At 42.4% G+C, this 21,591-nt stretch overlaps 1 protein-coding gene across 8 annotated transcripts in view; it reads right to left on the bottom strand.

The window, feature by feature from the left end:
- The window catches only part of SCUBE1 (signal peptide, CUB domain and EGF like domain containing 1), a 294,385-nt gene that overhangs the window by 224,383 nt on the left and 48,411 nt on the right, over window positions 1–21,591 (bottom strand). The gene's annotated exons all lie outside the window — the stretch shown is intronic.

A 21,591-nucleotide genomic window follows, 5' to 3' on the forward strand; every position in this document is an offset into this window, starting at 1 on the left:
GATTAAATAAAAGGCTCTTCTTCTCTTGAACATTTGCTCTAAATTCAAATCAAACGTATTTTAATATTCCAGACTGTGTACCTGATTAGATAGACAGACAGACAACTTTGTTTCTTTGTTTCTGTTTACATTACAAGAGATTTATTTTTTAAAAAAGCAAGCACATTTCATTAGGAGAGCTTGTACATTGGGGTAGGGAAACTTTTTGGGTTAGTGCCACTGACCCACAGAAAAATCAGTCGGGGTTGCACCCAAGTGAGAAACAAACAAAAAAATCCCCACCCTTTACCAGCATGAGCTCCTCAATGCTGGGGGGGAGCCCTGGGCCTCAGGGGCCATATCCAAGCATGCTGGGGGCTGCATCTGGCCCCTGGGCCTGAGCTTCCCCACCCCTGTTGTATATTATCAGTTACTGCTGATTATTCTAGACTATAAGCTCTTTTGTCAGGGCTTGTAACCCCATTTTAGGAGGTACTGCTTCCTTTCCCCCATTTCCTGGTATGGCTAAATGAGGTCCCAAGCCTATTTTCTGTTATAGGGTTATGGGGTAATGGTTTGACAAAGGTCGAAGGACCCATCTTCTCAGCAGAATGGCTCCACTTCCTGCTGATGATTTATTTCTTACTTATCATGAGAGAGGGGGAGAATCATTCTCACTTGAGCTGATCTCAGGCATCCCATCACGAGCACCTGCACCAATCTTCCCCTCCCACATTGGTTGAGCAGGGAAGCTGCCAGTTCAGGGGGAGAGGGACTGATGGAGCAAAGAAAGGGGCATGGTTTTAGAGGACATGTATTTGGCCACACTCTCAAATGACTGCTGCTCTAACCCTTTCTACCACTGTAGAAGGCACCCAGGAATATAAGACACATACGTTCACAGAGTTCTGGTTAGAACAATAGATTGTACAATGTCTGGAGTTGCACTGCACAGGTGGTCACTATCTATGTTGCACTGGCCAAAGGCAGATTGGGGTACTATGCTCTAACCAGGCTCTGCGAAGTCAAGGAGCACATGCAAGGGACAGCTTCAGGTGGGAAGGGGAGAAGAGAGAACCAAACAGGAAAAAAACGTGGCAAACTCCACAACAGTTTGAAAGAGAAAGAGAATTGATGCAAACATGGTAATAAATTAAATTGTATAAAAATTATGCACAACTTCTTTTACTTAAAACCACCTTGTATCTAGACTTACAGTTTTAGTGGGCATGGAGTCATAGTTAATAACCTGCTGAGGTTAGCTCTTGTGCATGCTTTGGATTTTGTGTTGAGGTAGAGGAGCATGTGTGTGTGTAGCCATTACAGCTGACTGACTATTTTTTTTTAGTAAAACCAATAAACATGCTTCTGGTTTTCAACGACTACATCTGCTAAACCTTTCATAACAGCCCATGTGTATTTCATGTGGTAGTATTCTGAATTAGCCACAACTGAAGATGGCATACCTGTTTCAGCCCATATGCCTAAGGGTCTTGCCTTGAACAATAATTCTTATCAATCATACTTTTTGAACACTGTGACAGGGTGTACCAGCCACGCACTGGGGAAGCAAGCCTTGACCAGGTCCACCTAGTTGAGGAAATCCCGCCCCCGTGGACCTGCTGGGCATGCTCAGACTGCAGCCTAGGTATAAAGACCTGTAAAGAGGCTCAGTCTGGGCTGGTTGCTGAGGAGGAAGGAGGCACTGCCAGAGTTCCTGGAGGCAAACTGCTGGAGGGGCCAGACCTGGAGACCAGCCAGTGAGACACCAGCGCTACTGCAGAGGATCTGAAGGAAGGACCTTGGAGGAAGGAGTCCAGAAGAGACTGGTAGGGAGTAGCGATTGTATCCCAAGGAGCTCAGCATGTTGCGGTAGGAGTCCCTGCTGAGCGAACACTAATACACCACACCACTGCTAATAGAGCCCTGAGCTTGGACCTGGTGGAGTAGGGATGGCCCCTTTAATCCCCAACCTGTGGATGGGCTGCTACTGACTCCAGCTATTAGGCCATACTGCTTCAGCGAGTGGGGTATTCAATATTGATTCTGGCTACTAGGCTATACTGCCCCAGCGAGGGGGATTTTTCATTATTGACTCTGGCTGCGAGGCTGCACCTCCTCAATGAGAGGGATTTTTCACTGTTGACTCTAGCTGGGAGACTGCACGGGCCCCAACAAGAGGACCAGGTGTTTAGGAGAAGGGAGGAATTGCTGAATGTGTGTGGTGGGAGGCATAATTTCAAGAGCCCTTGAGACTCTACTATGGCCCCTGCAGAGGGGTGGGATGAGTGCACCACCCCGTGACAAACACACTCCAGGGAAAAAGCCAACAACCAAATGACACCTCTAAAATCAACCTCATCTGAGACCAAGGCTTTCAGTGGAAAGAAATTGAAACAAATTAGGCAGACTGATTGTCAAGGGGAGCACATCCACTCCCACTCCGTTCTTTTTCTTGGAGAATCTCTCCTCTTCCTTCTTTCTGGGTTTCTGCCTTATGGAAATATTTTCATAAGTGCTTAAGCAACACAGGAGTCAGTCTAATTTTCAAAAGTGAATAGGCCTCATTGACTTTGAGTGAGAGGTAAGTTCCTGCATCACTTTTGAAAATATCACCCTAAAACTTTTTCTTTAAAACATATGGAAGTTACGTCTCAGAGTGTTGCTTTGGCCACAGTAGCACTGTATGGATATCACTGTGGAAGATAGATGGATTGCTGGTAGCAGTAATGCAGGATTACAAGATAGTTTAGGAAAATATAACACCAATTCTGCGGGAGAGGGGCACGTATTCACTTATACGAGAAATGGGTAGAGATTTGAGTCCTAAAAGGTCTGAAAGTTTGATTTAGGACCTTAGGGTATGTCTAGAGATATTTTGGGATGCATCTAGTATCCCAAAATAGCATTTTCTGCATCTTTACAACATGCCCGATATTTCAAAATGCAATTGAAATAACAGGCATGCTATTCTGACGTCCTGGTAAAGCTTGTTCCACGAGGATTAAACGACTTGTCAGAACAGCGGTCTATTTCAAAATTTGGCGCTATCTTGAAATAAGCTTGAAATAAGCTATGCAATTTGCATAGCTCAAATTACGTAGCTTATTTCGAGCTTGCACCGCGGTGTAGACGCACCCTTCAAGTCAGGGTACGTCTAGACTACATGCCTCTGGCGACAGAGGCATGTAGATTAGACTACCCGGCATAGGAAAATGAAGCAGCGATTAAAATAATTGCCGCTTCATTTAAATTTACATGGCTGCCGCGCTGAGCCGATCAGCTGTTTGTTGGCTCAGCGCGGTAGTCTGGACGTTCTGCGGTCGACATCAAAGGCATTTGTTGACCTCCCAGGTATGCCTCCTGGGATGAAGCATACCTGGGAGATCGACAAATGCCTTTGATGTCGACCGCAGAGTGTCCAGACTACTGCGCTGAGCCAACAAACAGCTGATCGGCTCAGCGCGGCAGCCATGTAAATTTAAATGAAGTGGCGATTATTTAAATCGCCGCTTCCTTTTCCTATGCTGTGTAGTCTAGACATACCCTCAGTGTGTTCTGGACCTCTTTAATCTAGAAGTTGGCCACAAATCTCATGAGAGCCTTCCTGAGGTGGAAATACTGTGTATAGCTAACTTTGTAGTATTTTTGTGTGTCTGCTTCTTCTATAAACTGGAAAGCGTAAAAGTGCACAAAATGTAATAAATACTTATGGAACACTAAAATTTAAAAAATGACTAAGATTCACGTCTCTTGTTTAATCTGAATCAAGCTTCCCTTCGCAAGAACTTAACCTACTTCTAATTTAGCATTAGGTCTACTTATTATAGCTATGTTTTCCTCTTCCCACCTCCCCGTTCCACTTCTCAAGAGTGTAACAATGTTGTTGTGCAGTAGGTGTCTTGGAAAATCTGATTTTGAGAGGACAGTGGAGGCACCAAAATTATATTTGGCAGTGGTTGTGGGAGTTGAGCAAATGGCAGTAGGTTTAATATCGTATATAGCAGTTCCTACTGAAATGCTCATTCCACGGGCGTCAAGTTTGTCAATTCAAGAGAGTGATGGAACACATCAGCTGGCGTGGATGTAAAAGAGAAAGAGATTTATAAGTGGTATCATTGCTAGCCACATTTATTGGACCATCTTTAGATAAGGGAAAGATAAGTAGGAGCATGAATGAATGAGAGAAGGGATCTATCTGACTGTGGATGTGCAATACTCATATCTTCAGGATGAAAGAGCAGATAAAACATATGCACATAAAGCTAAATACCTGAAAAATCTGGCATCTGGATTTAAAAAAGGATTGTGACAAAAAATAAGACATTTTGAATGAAAAGATGAATGAAAATCATTGAGCTCAGCATTTAGCCACCATCATGGTGACAGAAATTTTACAGGAAGCATAGATCAGTTCAGAAAATATGCGCCTTCATAAGGAGAAGAAAAAAGATGACAGCTGTGAATGCTTACTATATTACTTTAAAAACAGAAAGTATGAAAATTGCCATAACCTGCAAAAGCCAAACAAGTTTTGCAGAAAAGGGAAAAATAATAAATACAGATAATTGCAGCAGCTCACAACTCATTAGTAATCTCGTTATTCCATCTCTCATGGATCCTTCTAATTAGAAATAATTATTCTCAACATCAATTTACCTGCAATAGTTCTATGTGGGAACCTGTTTTTCATCTTTCTTTTTTCAGTTTCTTTTCATGCTTTTCCTCTTCCTTTGGTGTATGGAGGCAATTAGATTTAGCTGAAAAGTCTGTCTACATGACACACATTCTTTACAAAAAATGCAGCATTTACCTCTTCAAGGGTTTCTTCTTTCTTAAAAGTTAAAGCACCTCTCTAAGATGGAGAATAAATTGCACAAATGTATCAATTAACTGTATAGACTGTACATTCTTTAGAGCTGTCTTTTTATCATGAGCCATGCTGCCTTTAGAACAGGAGTGGGGACCCTTTTTTAGGTCACTGGCCACTGACCCACAGAAATCAGAGGAGGCCACATACTAGTGAGAAGCAGAAGGAAACTCACGAATGCAGCCTCCAGTTGATAAGCAGAAAAAAAAGGAAGACACTCACCTCTCTTGCAACTCAGGGTATATCTACACTACAGAGTTTCCTTGGAAAAACGGCTGTTTTTCTGTCAAAACTTGAGGAATGTCCACCCTGCAATTTCATTCTTTCACAAGTAAATCAAAAGAACAGAGGTTTTTGCAGTATTAGTAATCCTCATTCTACGAGGAAGAACCCTTTTTGCAAAAGAGCTCTCTCAAAAAGGTGTGTGTGGACGGGGAAGAGGGAGGTTTTTCGGAAGAAGAGGAAAAAGCACAGGTGCCCTTTGTCCATAGCAATCACTGCTTACATGAGAGAGAGCGTCAAGGCAGTCTGGATACTATCTTTCGAAAAAGTGCATTGCTTTTTCGATGCGCTTTTGCAATTGTGGACGCTCTCTTGCACAAGAAATTTTTTCAGAAGATCTCTTCCAAAAAAAAACCTTCTTCTGAAAGAAGCCTGTAGTCTAGACATAGCCTCAGAGTGCCAGGGTCCTCCACACATTCCATCCCCATGGGAGAGGGGGTGTACCAAGGCTCAGGGCTTCCCTCCGAGGGCCAGATTAACTCTTCTGAGGGTCTGGTGGATAGTAGATTTTGTGGGGTTCTCCTAGGCTCTGGGGTGAGGCTAAAACGAGGGGTTCAGTGAGCAGGAGGGGGCTGCAAGAGAGTGGACTGGGAATGTGGAATCTGGGCAGGACAGGGAGTGCAGCAGTGGAGGGGTTGGGGCGGGAGGGAGGTGTAGGAATGGAGTGGGGGAGGGTCTGGGATCTGGGGAGGGGGGGAAGGTGTAAGAGGAGTTGGGGCTTGGGGGCTTGCTAGGAGGATGTGTGAAAGGGAGCTGGGTGGGAGGAAGGTTGCAGGAGGGGGATGGGATGCCAACCTAGCTCAGCTTGGGGTGGGGGTGCACAAGTGGCTCCACACTGCTCTGTGCTGGCTTGCAGGGTCCTCCCCCATCACGCCCCTTGGCCAGGATCCCTGGCCAATGGGAATGTCAGGGATGGAGCTCTCAAGCCTGTGAAGGGGACAGAGCTTCGCTGCACTGCCATTTCCAATGCAGAACCACTTCCTCCTCTGCCAGGCAGAGTCTTTGGGCTGGATGTAACCTGTAACTTGCCTAGATTTGGCCCACAAGGCACTGGGGGACAGCACTGGGGCACCAATGCTGGCTCACCCCACTGCAGAAGGGTGGGGAAGTGTCATAAGCCTCATCTCTTGTAATTTGCATCATTTATTGAGCTTTAATTATTCTACAACTCCACAGTCACTGATGTAATATAATTGGGGGCTTATTAGCACTCAGTCTTTCATAGAAACACCTGAATCTGGGATCTTAAAATTCACTCGGAGGCAGCTTGTACAAATACATTTGGATTTCTCAAATTTCCATAGAAAACGCAACACAGGAAAGCACAAATGTGGCTGAAGCAGATGCCTTTGAAAAGCAATAATTCGAGGGAAGTTCTTAATGGTATTTATCCAGTTATAGTAATAAATCATCATCCTTATTGTAATCAACAAAAAAATCACTTTTGGAGACTATAAATGTAGCCAGACTGTCTGCTCAGCATCCAAGGCTAAGATAACAAACCAGTTTTCCTGAATTGCTCCCAACCTGCTGTGCTAATGTTTGGGTTATTCATTATGGTATTTTGTCCTTAAACTGGAACCTCAAAACAATACAGTGAAAAAATATTTTATAGCCTCTCAAGATTTAAAAAAAAAAAAATTCCCAATGTCTGCAAATGTAGCTGAAGCCTGTGTTCTGTCATAACAGGGAATAATGTTATTCCCTTCAAACAGATAGCTTAATACTGGTTTGCATGTCCTCTGCCCATTTGCTGAACAGAAATAAACTGCCTCAATGCTATTATGCCAACAGAGCACACAGGTCAAATCTGCTGATGTCACTTGTTTATTTCTTTCTGATAAACAATCAGGACCACAATTTGCCCTTTTAAGACATCAAAACACTTTTCACGACTTTTAGCATTTCCAAAACAAACACTAAAAGCTCACTAAAATGACACTTTACATGAAGCATCTACACACTATTTTTAATTATCTCTCCTTTTTATACACACACATGCATGTCCCCTGACAATACTGACTGAACAGAACTTAATTCCCCAGCAGCCTTTTTAAAGTAAGCTAACCTGCTCCCTTGGCAAAATATTTTAACATTTACGTGAATGGATGTATTTGAAGCTGGTCCTTTCTACACACGATGTTCATTACAATGGTTTAGTAAAGGCCAATAGTCTCAAATCTGGTTGCCCTTAAATTTAGTATCGTAAATCCATATTAGGGAACCACAGATACCTAAATAAAGGTAGCATATGCCTACAATTTCCACAGATTTCCATGGGATACAATTAATTTCCATAGGTGGTATCCAGGGCTTTTGGAAATGAGACTGCTTTTATTCAGATGCCTAAGCATGGATTTAGGAGACTAACTTTAGGTCTTAAGGGTTGAAAATATTGGTTAAACAGTAATCTGTGGACTAAATTATACAAATTAGGTACAGCCATACACTGAGTATGGAATCAGACCAAAAAGCCTGTAATGGTGTTCCTAAAGTAGCCCCCGTCTTGTGGACCTTTTGTGGCAACCTGCTCCAGCCTCAGGTCCCTCTGGCCAGGGACAGATGTCATGGGGAAGGTGACCTAGGCCCACAATGCCCTTATAGTCAAGTAATACAATTGCTGGGTGATCCCCAGTCTCCTCAAGAGTCTCTCTCTCTCCATCAGGGATGCAGTGCTTCTCACCCTGCACCTGTGCTGGCTGCCAGGGATGTAGTGAAGCTCCCCCTCACTGCAACCCAGCCCTGTTCCATCACAGTGGAGTTTTCAGAAAGCCTAATGGTATCAGTGCTCAGCCCCTAGTTCTGCTGTTGCACAGGTTGAAACTCTCTCAACTGGGACTCTCTGGTTTGGCAAAATCCATGGTCTGACAGGACCATGGATGTTCCAGGATGAGAGAGTCCCAGTGGAGGGCTAAAGCCAGGGAGCCTCATGTGTGGCAGGGGGGCTTCATGGCAGCGTGGAAGAAGGAGGACCAGGAATGAACACCCCGGTCTGGCAGAATCCCTCATCTGGGACGGGTCAGGTCTCGAGGGTGCCAGACCAGGGAGTTCCAACTTGTAGTACCAAAAAGTTGGAATGGCCAGAATAGGGCTTTAAAAAGGGATTGTCATGGCCAAAACAGGATGTATGGTCATCCTGATTAGGTCAAACTGAACTAAAATGTTTTGCTTTGGGTCAGTCTTACATTAAATCTGTATTTGCTTGAACTGTCAAAGCCCATAGAAGATGTAGTTCAGGTTCAAAGTGTCCATTTTTCTGTATGCACTAGATGAGGGCCTGTCCCACAGAGGAGAATGTACAAGTGAGGTAACTGAACTACCATTCCCATGAGCACTAATTGCAACTCAGGAAAATGCAGATTAATGACAAACCAACCTAAAATGAAATTACTCAGTTCAACAAAGTAAAATGGAATAAATATTTGTGAATTTTAAAAAGGTTCATCTCAGTTAGAATTTCTTTATGACCTTTCCCACAGATAAAGGTTTATTTCTACTTTCCATTGCATTAGGATTAAAACAAGTTTAACAATACCAGAATTTCCTAATGGATAGGCATTCCAGTTTTCAACCATCTACTGGCAAAATTTAGTAACAATGAAAGTTTTGAATGCAGAAAAACATTTGTTGGTGACTGGAGTAGAAGAGTGAGTTGCCAGTTGTAGCACAGAATAGTGGAAAAGATCTGTTTATGGATTGCTTCAATTTACAACTGTTAAGGGATTTTATTCCCTGACTATATAAGATATGGTTTGAAAAATGTGTTTTACTGCTTCCTTAATTTACATGTGTCAGATTTAGACGCTATAAGTACTAAACAAATTATTTATTTCAAGTTACAACATGATGATGATGATACACTGGAGATCCAGAGGGCAAGTGTGCACTTTTTAGCAAGTAGGGAAAAGGTATTCCCACAGATAAAGCAGCAGCAGTGGTAATGCCAAGCAGGAAGATTGATGGTGTTAAATGATATTGGGTTTCCATAATCTTGTAATGGACCAACTGATTCTTAATAACTGGACAATCCCAGATGCATTGAAAGAATGTGGCTTTCAATGAAAGACATTTGGGACAGCACAGAAACCAATCTAATTAGAATGTACTTTAAGGGGTTATATGCTCCCCTTCAAGAGAAAAGGAGTAAAAAATTCCACTATGCCAAACAATATCCTTGCTGGGAAGTCAGAGTGAATGAGTGGGAAATGCTGTCTTCACAATAAACTACCTCATTCCTGCCAAATTCACAAGCTCCAAACTCGGGGAAAGGGTAGCCAAACCCAATGACCCATTTTCTCACTCTGTGCAGTTACAATGTTGCAATCCAACAAAGCAAAGTTACAAAATCCTTGATTATAAAACACACACAGGGGGAAGATCCTCAGTCAAGGTAAATTGTCATAGGCAGAATGGAACTATGCCGATTTATGCCATCTGAGATCTAGTCTAGAATGTTCAGTTTCTGCACGTACATATGACTAATCTGCACAAGAGATTATTCAGGCTACATGTTGAGCCTTAAAAAAAGTAAGATCAAGACCTTACAGAATCAGATACTACCTGCATGCAATTTTTTTAAATGTAAAATGAGATGCACCATTCCCTTTAATTGTGTTACACAGATACACGCTACTAGGAATCTTGTTAGAACTCTGTTTTCTAACTATCAAGACCTTAGAAAACATTTAATTAAAAATGCTTCCCTAGGCTTAATACATTTAGGCAATGTCTACACTACCAGGTTATTTCAAAATAAATTATTTTGAAATAATAAATCCTGAAATAACTATTTCGAAATAAGCTTTTTCCTCTTCACAAGCAGGAGTTATTTAAAAATAACAGGCTTGGTAGTGTGGACGTTCACCTTGTTATTTCAAAATATGGGCAGTTATTTTGAAATAATTCCCCAGTGTAGACATGCCCTTAGACACTAATTACATGTGTTCCATTACAGACTCATGGAAAGTGCTAATGAACTTAATAGGGATACAACCAATATGCTTCTACAGAAATTGTTTTATGAAATTCTATACCAGAAATATAATGATGTATGCTTTTTTTACAAGCTAATTAAAAAGGTAAGGATTTCCATCAGTATTGTAGAAATTTTCCACAAGTGATTGAAAGGTAACGGATTTCAAACCAACAACATGTATTTTTTAAACTAAAATACATAATGGGCCATGGAAACATTGTGTTACTAACCTGCTGGGGCACATGACTGACCATACCCCTTTCAATGGATGCAATGGGACAAGGAGAAGAATGCAGTGATGACCAGGTGGTTCTTATTCCCTTCAACATTTCTGGTTCCACATATAACATAGTGCAGGGAGCCACCACCACAGCAATGCCAGTGGTCTCTCACCTGTGCACTAACATCCCAAGCCCAAGCCAATTGGGTACTGTAGGGTAGCAGAAGGCAGATATACTTGCCATAGGATAAATAGTTTTCTATTCCCTGAATAATCCAGAACAAGGCTACTCCAGGCTGCTATGGTCGACTCTCTCCACTCAACCTACAGAGAGTCAGTTGAGGCAGTTAGGCTAACATGGACTAAGGCCCTACACACACTGTTTAGACTCATAGACTTTAAGGTCAGAAGGGACCATTATGATCATCTAGTCTGACCCCATGCACAGTGCAGGCCACAGAATTTCACCCACCCCTCTCACCTATATCTCAGATATTGAAGCCTTCAAATACTTTGAAGACCCCAAGATGCAGAGAATCCTCTAGCTGTGATCTGTACCCCATGCTACAGAGGAAGGCAAAAAACCTCCAGGGCCTCTGCCAATCTACCCTGGAGGAAAATTCCTTCCCGACCCCAAATATGGCGATCAGCTAAACCCTGAACATGTGGGCAAGACTCACCAGCCAGACACCCAGAAATTCTCTATAGTAACTCCTGTCATCCCTCCATTGACCTATTCCCACTGATAATGAATGGACAATTAGTTACCAAGATCATGTTATCTCATCAAACCATCCCCTTCATAAACCCACATCTAGTTTAATCTTGAAGCCAGATAGATCTTTTGCCCCCACTACTGCTCTTGGAAGGCTGTTCCAGAACCTCACTCCTCTAATGGTTAGAAACCTTCATCTAATCTCAAGTCTAAACTTCCTACTAGCCAGCTTATATCCATTTGTTCTGATGTCCACATTGGTATTAAGCTTAAATAATTCCTCTCCCTCCCTGGTATTTATCCCTCTAATATATTTAAAAAGTGCAATCATGTCCCCCCTCAGCCTTCTTTTGGTTAAGGTAAACAAGTCAAGCTCCTTGAGACTCCTTTCATAAGACAGGTTTTCCATTCCTCGGATCATCCTAGTGGCCCTTCTTTGTACCTGTTCCAGTTTGAATTCATCCTTCTTAAACATGGGAGACCAAAACTGCACACAGTATTCCAAATGGGGTCTCACCAATGCCTTGTATAATGGCACTAACACCTCCTTATCCCTACTGGAAATACCTCGCCTAATACATCCCAAGATCGTATTAGCCTTTTTCACAGCCATGTCACAATGGCAGCTCATAGTCATTTTATAATCAACCAGGACTCCGAGGTCCTTCTCCTCCGTTACTTCCAACTGATGTGTCCCCAGCTTAACTAAAATTCTTGTTATTAATCCCTAAATGCATAACCTTACACTTCTCACTATTAAATTTCATCCTATTGCTATCACTCCAATTTACAAGATCATCCAGATCTTCCTGTATGATATCCCGATCCTTTTCTGAATTGGCAATAGCTCCCAACTTTGTGTCATACGCAAATTTTATTAGGACACTTCCACTTTTGGTTCCAAGATCAGCAATAAAAAGATTAAATAAAATTGGCCCCAAAACTGATCCCTGAGGAACTCCACTAGTAACCTTCCTCCAACCCGACAGTTCACCTTTCAATATGACCCGCTGTAGTCTCCCCTTTAACCAGTTGCTTATCCACCTCTCAACTTTCATATTGATCCCTATCTTTTCCAATTTAACCAATAATTCCCCATGTGGTACTGTATCAAATGCTTTACTAAAGTCGAGGTAGATTAGATCCACTGCATTTCCTTTTTCTCAAAAAAGGAGATCAGGTTCGTTTGGCACGATCTACCTTTTGTAAAACCATGTTGTAATTTGTCCAAATTGCCATTAGCCTCAATGTCTCTAACCGGGGGCAGATGACTATTTTGCCGGGCCCAGGGCAGCGTAACTCCGCAGGGCCCCCCCTTTGCCACGGCGCATGCGCGGGGCTTTTTTAAGCGCGGGGCTCGGGGCGGCCGCCCCGTTCGCCCTGCCCTATATCCGCCCCTGTCTCTAACTACTTTCTCCTTCAAAATTTTTTCCAGGCCTATGGTTACCCGGGTCGCTTTTTTCCCCTTTCTTAAAAATAGGAACTATATTAACAATTCTCCAGTCAAATGGTACAACCCCTGAGTTTAGAGATTTATTAAAAAATTTTGCTAATGGACTTGCAAGTTCATGTGCCAGTTCCTTTAATATTCTTGGATGAAGATTATCTGGGCCCCCCGATTTACTCCCATTAAGCTGTTCAAGTTTGGCTTTTACCTCGGATATGGTAATATCTACCTCCATATCTTTAGTCCCATTTGTTAAGTTACCATTATCCCTAAGCTCTTCATTAGCCTCATTAAAGACTGATGCAAAGTATTTGTTCAAATATTGGGCCATTCCTAGATTATCCTTAACCTCTACTCCATCCTTAGTAATTAGAGGTCCGACTTCTTTTTTTGTTTTTTTGTTTTTCCTATTTATATGGCTATAAAACCTTTTACTACTGGTTTTAATTCCCTTTGCAAGGTCCAACTCTACCTGACTTTTAGCCTCTCTCACTTTGTCCCTACATGCTCTAACCTCAATAAGGTAGCTTTCTTTAGCTTCCTCCCATTTTCCACTCCTTATATGCTTTCTGCTTTTTCTTAATCACCTCTCTGAGATGCTTGCTCATCCAGCTTGGTCTAACACACCTGCCTATAATTTTTTTCCCTTTTCTAGGGATACAGGCTTCTGACAGCTTCTGCAACTTTAATTTAAAATAATTCCAGGCCTCCTCCACTTTAAGATCCATAATTTCTTTAGTCCAATCAACTTCCCTAACTAATTTCCTTAATTTATTAAAGTTAGTCCTTTTGAAATCAAAAACCCTAGTCTCAGATTTATTTTTGTTTATCCTTCCATTTAATTTGAACTGAATTAGCTCATGATCACTCGAGCCAAGGTTGTCTCCTACAACCATTTCATCTATGAGGTCCTCGCTACTCACCAAAACCAAATCTAAAATAGCATCCCCCCTTGTTGGTTCAGCAACTACTTGATGAAGGAATTAATCAGCTATCACATCTAGGAAAATCTGAGCCCTATTATTATAACTAGCACTTGTTCTCCAGTCTATATCTGGAAAGTTGAAATCTCCCATGATTACGCAGTTTCCATGAGTACTTACTTAATTAAAAACATTAAAGAAGTCTCTATCCATATCCAAATTGGATCCCGGTGGTCTATAACACACCCCAAGCACTATCCCAGGGGAGGATCTGATAGTTTTCTTCCCCAATGTGATTTTTGCCCAAACAGACTCTGTCTTCTCCATTCCATCACTTTTTATTTCTTTACAATCTACCTCATCTTTAATATTCAATGCGACTCCACCACCTTTACCCTTATTTCTGTTTTTCCTAAACAGCACATACCCTTCAATACCTGTACTCCAGTCATGCCTAGTATTCCACCATGTTTCTGTTATTCCTATAATATCTGGTTTCACTTCCTGGACCAATAGCTCTAGTTCCTCCTTTTTGTTACCTAAGCTCCTCGCATTGGTGTACAAACATCTTAATTTTTGCTGTTTGGCCTCATTCACATTCTTTACCCAATTTGGCACGGACGTTATACCTCCAATATGACCTATTAGACTAGTATCCACCCCACCCTTCCTCATGTTCATTCTCCTACTCCTAGCTATATCCTTTCTTACTTCATTTTCCTCCCTCTCAGTGTTAAAATCTGGCATAGAGATTACCTGGGCATCTCCCAACAGTCTCCCCCAAATTCCTAGTTTAAAGCTCTCAATCAGTTGAGCCAGCCTCCATCCTAGAAGTCTATTTCCCTCCCTACTTAGGTGAAGTCCATCCCTAGAGAACAGTCCTCTGTCCATAAATGCCTCCCAGTGACCATACATCCCAAAGCCCTCCTTATAGCACCACTGCCTAAGCCAGGCATGTCCAAAGTCCGGCCCGGGGGCCAATTGCGGCCCGTGTTCTGGTTTAATACGGCCCCACAGGTAATTTGGCAATATCTATCTTTTATGGCCCCCAACGAATCCATATGTATTGAGATGAATACATTGTAAAATCTCAGTTAATGTCAGTTGGTCTAAATCAGTTATAAATATATTTGGACACAACATGTATACTTGGTGTTATGTTCCTGTTCATATTTTTTGAACTTAAAAGTTGACAGACAACCTCTATTACCAATAATATGTAATGTACTTTACAATGTTCCTGACATATATTTCAGCTTCCTGGATTTTTTTTTTTCATCTGGCCTTCAGATATGAAAGGCAGAGTGATTTAACACCTGTTTAGATTTGTCATCCATGTGACGAAACAAAAGTATGCCGTTTGCAATAAACTTTGCATAAAATAGTTAATTTGCATTTAATTTTAATGGTTCAAAGAATGTCAGGCAAAATGGTCGGCCCTCACGCATGTTCACTTCATCAAATCTGGCCCTCTTTGAAAAAAGTTTGGACACCCCTGGCCTAAGCCATCTATTGATCATCATAATCTTGTCACATCTTAGTTGCCCTTCTCTAGGAACAGGCAGAATCCCACTAAAGATCACCTGAGCCTCGATTTCCTTGAGCATCCTCCCCACCCTAGCATAGTCTCCCTTAATTCGTTCCAGCGAGAATCTAGCCATATCATTTGTTCCTACATGAAGGATGATCAATGGATTCCTTCCTGCTCCCTTAATAATCCTCTTCAACCTCAGTTCCACATCTCATATTTTAGCACCTGGCAGACAGCACACCCTTCTATTCTCTGGATCAGCTCTGGTTACAGGCCTATCTATTCTTCTCAATAAGGAGTCCCCAATCATAGTCCTGTCTTTTCCTAGTGACAGTGAAATTCTCTGGTCTATCTCTAGCTTCCTCTGGCTGCAAGTCATCGCCATTCCTATTTTCCCTTGTAATCCTCTTTAACCCATCCTGTATCCTCCTAATGCTCATTATTGGTGTTGTCTCCATTAAGTCTTCCCCTTTATCTATGGGACTAGCCACTCTTCTCTTCTTCCTCACCCTTCCATCTTCATTATCTACCTGCTGTACCCCTTCTTCATTCTCCAGCTCCACATACCTGTTCTTGAGCTCTATTTTTCCTTCACTGACCCATCTTTTCCTCTGCCTGGTTTTCTGAGTCACATGCTTCCACTGTCCATTTTCTTCGCCCAGCAGTCCCCCCTCTGAGGCCCTTGATCCTGCTTCCATCTGCATATCTAAACTTTCCCCTTCAGAAAGCTCTCCCTCAGTCAGTCTGGGAGAGAGTTACCAGAGGAGATGATGTACTGATGTGCTTCTGAAAGACTGGGTAATGAAAACACCAGCTAGACACAGGGAAGGGAGCCCTGAGGTAAGAGTGAAGGAGGCACTGAGAAGCAGGGAGGCATGCAGAAATGGCCCATGGCTACGTAGCTGTTCCAGTAGGGAAGGGAAAGTTGCCAAGAGTTGTCAGGGTTTCTGTGCTGGGACCTGGAGTAGAGGCTGGGCACAGGTTTTCCCCATCCTCCCTGGTCCATTACAGCAACCCCTTTCCCTCCACCCCGCCCCCAAGAGGGGAGACTAAGCCCAAGGGGAAACAGAGATTGTGGGAGTTCTCCCACAGCCCTCCTTGCTGACCTATGATGAAAGTGGCTCAGTAGGCTGAGACCCTTGCCTCTAGAAAGAGGGGAGGGGGTGACATTGAGTGTCACAGTGAGCCTCTGAGGCAAGCATAATCCACCAGGAAGCATAGGACCCATTGAGACAAGGTCGGAGCTTTGTCACAATATCAATCTCTGCATCCCCTTAAATATTTCTTTTTCTTCTTCTTGAAAGTCTTTCCAATTTTTTCAGCCCTCAATTTGGTACTGACACATCCAGAAATAATTTTTTTTTTCTTTTTAGATTTTACCTGTAATCTTCCAAAATGCCATATTAAAAGATGCTATCATAGTATTGGCCTTATGTTTGTTTTAGAATCATTAAGCTAGAGAATTTCTTTCTTTTAGAATAATGTTATATCTTGTAATTGGGTATTTTTCCACTGTGTAATACATAATGAGATACTGCCCCTTCTTTATACCTGCACTACAATTCTATTGTAGTTACTCCTTTGGATAATTACTACTAAAACCAGAATCTTATTTAACAATCTAAATGGAAGGATAACAAACACAACATAGTTATTTCACCTGGATTCTAAAGCTATGTGTATTAAATAGGAAACCAAAGAGACAAGTATATGGTCATAGAATTAAGTTCTGGTTATATTAATTTGTTACCAGGAAAAATAGCTAAAGCATAGCCACATTCTAAATGCTGTGTAATTACAGTGTAATTACCATAAATCAAATGAGCAATGATTTACCTACCCACCCTTGTTCACCCTCCTACCAATGACTTGTGCTCTCCTTATTTCAGTGGCTCCCATATAAGTAGCAGGTGCTCAAATTAGAGAGCCTGATGCAGGTCGACTTAGTTTACATACAGTAGAGTCATAAGCCACCTTAAAGTTTCTCTCTGATTTAATGAGTGCCAAATATACACCAAAGAGCAGACTTTGACTTCTAGATTACTGGCTCACGTTAACATACTGTAGAACATATTTGTGAGTGGCAGTATCAACATAAGTCACTATCTTAGTCTGACTGCCTCCTCTGAAGGAGTAATGAGAAATCAAATCACAAGATGACTTACCAAAATAAGAGGAAGAAATTAATTTTGCTGTCACACAGCTTCTGGGTTCTTTGTTTATGGTAGGCTGAGAATATATTCCTTATAGACAGTAACTAAAGATTTATTCCACAATTATTATTTATTCATACCTAACAACATTTACAATTGAGCTGGCCCAAACTCAGTCTTGTTTTGGTACCTTTAAGGATGGAAAAAAAGCAAGTGGATGGAAAAAAAGCAAGAATATAGCAAATTAATGTGCAAAGAAAGATCTGTCCTGTAAATACAGGAGATTAATTTTGGATGCTCACTTATTTAAGAGGTGCTGAGAATGAAAGCTTTCATGTAAAGACTCCAAGGGAGTGGCAGAACGAATGCCTTATGGCAAAAGCTCAGGGCTCAGAACCTATCTTCAATGAGCTTTAAATCAATGACGCTTTTCTCATTAATTTCAATGGCCTTATATCAGATCCCTCAAAAACAGAGTTCCTGGCTCTACAGGAGAATTTGGATGCATCTACACAGTAGGGCTTACCTCGAAATAAGCTACAGAAATTGAGCTGTGTCTTCGCAGCATTTATTCTGAAATAGTTCACTCTTCCTATGACTTCCCTTACTCCTCATACAATGAGGATTACAGGAGTTGGAGTAAGAAGTCCTGCAGCTTGACAATATTTTGACATGATTTCGAAATAACTGCCTGCTGTGTAGACGTGGACTAAGCTATTTTGAAATAATGCTAATTATTTTGAAATAACTTTGCTATGTAGATGTACCCTTTCTGTGTGACACACTGGACAATAAGGTTAGGAACACATTTTGAAAAGTACACTAACTTGGGTTTCCAAGCTTGCTACGTCTATGACCCAAATTTGCAAAGGTGTTTACAGCTCCAACTGACATCCACAGGATCGCAGCTCTGAAAAAAAAAATCAGGCTCCTAGGCACTCTAATTGAGCACCCCAAGACTCAGATTCAAAAATGAGAGCTCAGTAATGTCTCTGTGTTCCAGTTTCCCATATGGGTATTTGAAAATGTTGATAGTAGTTCCCAGGTGCTGACTTTGTGAGTGCTTTGGGGCTCAAGCATCAACTAGAAAAAAGATCTTCAGCACCCAGAGAGCCAGATTATTTTTTATTGTGCCCTGGTGCATGGACCATGGCCCCGCTCCCTGCTCTGCCCGCTTTCTGCACAGAGGCCCCACCCATGCTTAGCTTGAGACCTTGCCTGGTGCTCCAACCCAAGGCCCTCACCCTGCTTGGTCTCTTCCCCATGAGGTCCTGTGCCATGAGGGACAGAAAGAAGCACCCATTGGCAAAACCAAAGTCAGCATCTGTTCTTCCCACCCACCTGCTAATGGTGCATATATTTAAGAAAGACATTGTTCATAGGCCATAGATCTGTAGCCTGGGACTTACGGGAAAGCCCTCTGACCAGGGTCATGCTAAGCAAGCCTGAGGAACTCAAGATGTCTCTCTTGGACTTGTTTTGTGTACTGGTCCTTCTATTAAGAGGTGCACAAACTGTTAACAGTGAAGGGTACCTGGACTTCATAGGCCCCCGATCCAGGAGGGCCATGGTCTGATCACTTTTGGGTCAGATAAAACCTGAGTGGCACTGTGTCTGTGTGCCTGATTGCAATGCCACTCACTCTAATTTGGAGGTGGTGAGCACAGGAGCGTATGGGACAGGGGCCGGGTCAGGTTGCTAATGTGGAAGGGGCCACCTGAGAGGAGAAAAGGAGGGTCAGAGGGGTGAGCAAAGCTATACTCCCCTGCTTTAGGCAGCATTTTGTAGTCTTTGCTGAATTATACAAAATAAACTTTTCCAAACAAGCCAAAGACCTGATGTTCTGAGGATGTGAATGAAGGGACTCAAACTTTCCCTTGTTGCCATGTGACCAGTAGTAAGAAGCAGATGAGGGAAGAAACCCCCCCCAAACTTAAAATTAGCCATTAGGATGAGAGAGGGACAGGAGGGGGAATATATAACAATTACAGGCAGTCCCCGGGTTACATGGATCCGACTTACATCGGATCCCTACTTACAAACGGGGTGAGGCAACCCCGCACTAGCTGCTTCCCCCCAGCAGACCAGGGAGACGCGAAGCTAGCGCCCCCCCCCCCCCCAGTAGACCAGGAAGACGCGGAGCGGCTTTTCTCAGCAGACACCTCAGCATGAGAATAAAGGACTGAGGGAAGTGAGGTGTGGGAGAATAAAACTGAGCTCTGGAGAAATGTTTGGCTAGAGTTTCCCCTACAATATGTACCAGTTCCGACTTACATACAAATTCAACTTAAGAACAAACCTACAGTCCCTATCTTGTACGTTACCCGGGGACTGCCTGTAATCCTATAATAATAGAGTTGAAGGGGAGCTTTGAGGCATAATTTGTTGCTATTTGTAGAGGTCCAGGAAAGAAGATGTCCATGGAGGATGACTATTGTTAATTATTAAATTGAGGTATTTAATTTTGTGCATCTGAAATAGTAGTAGGATGGCTGCCTTAAATTTGTTTATCATTGTAATAATTCATTTGAGGATCAGATCTGTATCAAAGAGGATCAATAACTGTTTTAAAATGATATAACATGGTTAAAAGTAAAATTAATTTCCTGAACTTAATAGAAGCACTTAGTAGGGCATTAAAAATATTTTGTAAAACATTAGAAGTAGCAATTCCTAGTCACATAATGTGAGGTTTTGAAAACAGGACTCAAAAGGTGTCTATAAGTAAATATTCATTAATCTGTTTCCATGCATAGAAACTTTTCATTTACATATGCAAATCTGTTACTTCTACACCTTACTTTCATCCACAGTGTGCATTTTTGCTGGTGCACCCATTGCAACTCATTTTGAAAGTCTGGTTCTCCTCCTAGATGTCAAACATCTACCAATCTCCAAAATGCTTACCTATGCAAAATGCTCACCGTAAAAGAATACGGGCTTTAGTTGATAGAAGTGTGGGTTTTGTATGTGTTCGAACAAAAATGAAGAGTTATGAAAATAAAGCCATTTGGTTTCTACATCCCTCCTCTGTTTGCTAAGAGGTTTCAATCACATTAGCAACTATGAAATCTCTAAGAAAATGTATGATGGATAATATTGTTAAAGGTATCGGTAGTGTATTACAAGGTGACAGTACCAAATGGTCCGATCACCTACCCATCACCTAGATTTAGTAAAGTAGCAGGAGGGTAGCTGGAGGGACCAAACGAATAGCCAATCATTCAGTTTCTCTTGAAAATATTTGTGTTTATGAAACGTACAAAGCTTTCCAAAAGTTGTTTAGTTTCACATTTAAAATGTTCAATGTTTTAACAGGGAAAAAAAAATCTATTTGAACTGTTGAGTAATATAAAGAAAAATAAACATCAGTAATAGAAGCATTCATTTGGAGTTCATGTGAGCAACATATTGCACACAGCTGTCTGAAGAGAAAAGAAAAAATAAAGCTGAATCAAAAGTAAGGCACTACTCTCTTTAGCCATGCCAGTGATTATGCAAGCTTAAATCAATTAATGTTACAACTTGTTGACATTTTACATCTGGGAGTATAGGAAATTATTTCTTATATATTTGCAGCTCCCCTCTTGCTTTATGTTTGGAGGCAGAGTCTCACAATCCTATCTCCAGTTTGCACATTCACAATGAACAGAGGAAGAGACATCAGGCAGGTTTTTGGTTTCTAAATGAATTAAAAAAAATCAAATTATATAGCAGCTAGGGATGTTAGATATTGTGTAATTGAATAATTGTGTAACGTCACCAAATTTTAGTGGTTACACAATCATTCATAGGTCTTGGGGGTGGGGCCAACAGCCAGCGTGCTCATGGCTCCACTCTCAGGGAGCCCCATGGCCCCCTGCTGCCCTGCACTGCTGCCTCTATCACAGGCAGCAGCGCAGGGTGGGCAGGCGGGAACCAAGCCACAAGGGGAGTGGGTAACCCATGGAAGCTGCGCTGGCATCCAGCGGAGCAACCTCTGTCCATGGAGAGCTTGGACTGACCCCCTGTGTATGGGGCTGTTCTGCCGCAGGAGCCCCTGCCCCACTCTGATAGAGGCAGCAGCAGAGGGAGGGACAGGTGGCTCCTGCCGGCCCCCCATACCTCTGTAGGAAGCAGCAAGGAGGCAGCTCCACAGAGCTGGCATGCAAAGAGTGCTGGTTTAAAATCTGGCTTCCTGGGCATATCAGCTGCTGCCTATCTACCCCTCCTCTACCTGATGCCTCTCTATCAGAGGTAGCAGCATAGGAGTGGTGACAGGCAGCTCCACAGAGCTGGCATGCAAAGAGTGCTGGTTTAAAATCTGGCTTCCTGGGCATATCAGCTGCTGCCTATCTACCCCTCCTCTACCTGATGCCTCTCTATCAGAGGTAGCAGCATAGGAGTGGTGACAGGCAGCTCTGCCAGATCTGGTGCTCATGGGGAGCTGGCTCCCTACGGGCACTGGCTCCCACCTACTCCCCCCTGCTACCTGCTGACACAAAGGTGTGTGTGTG

Source organism: Pelodiscus sinensis, chromosome 1 (genome assembly GCF_052426305.1).
Source record: "Pelodiscus sinensis isolate ZL-2025 chromosome 1, ASM5242630v1, whole genome shotgun sequence".
Lineage (NCBI taxonomy): Eukaryota > Metazoa > Chordata > Testudines > Trionychidae > Pelodiscus > Pelodiscus sinensis.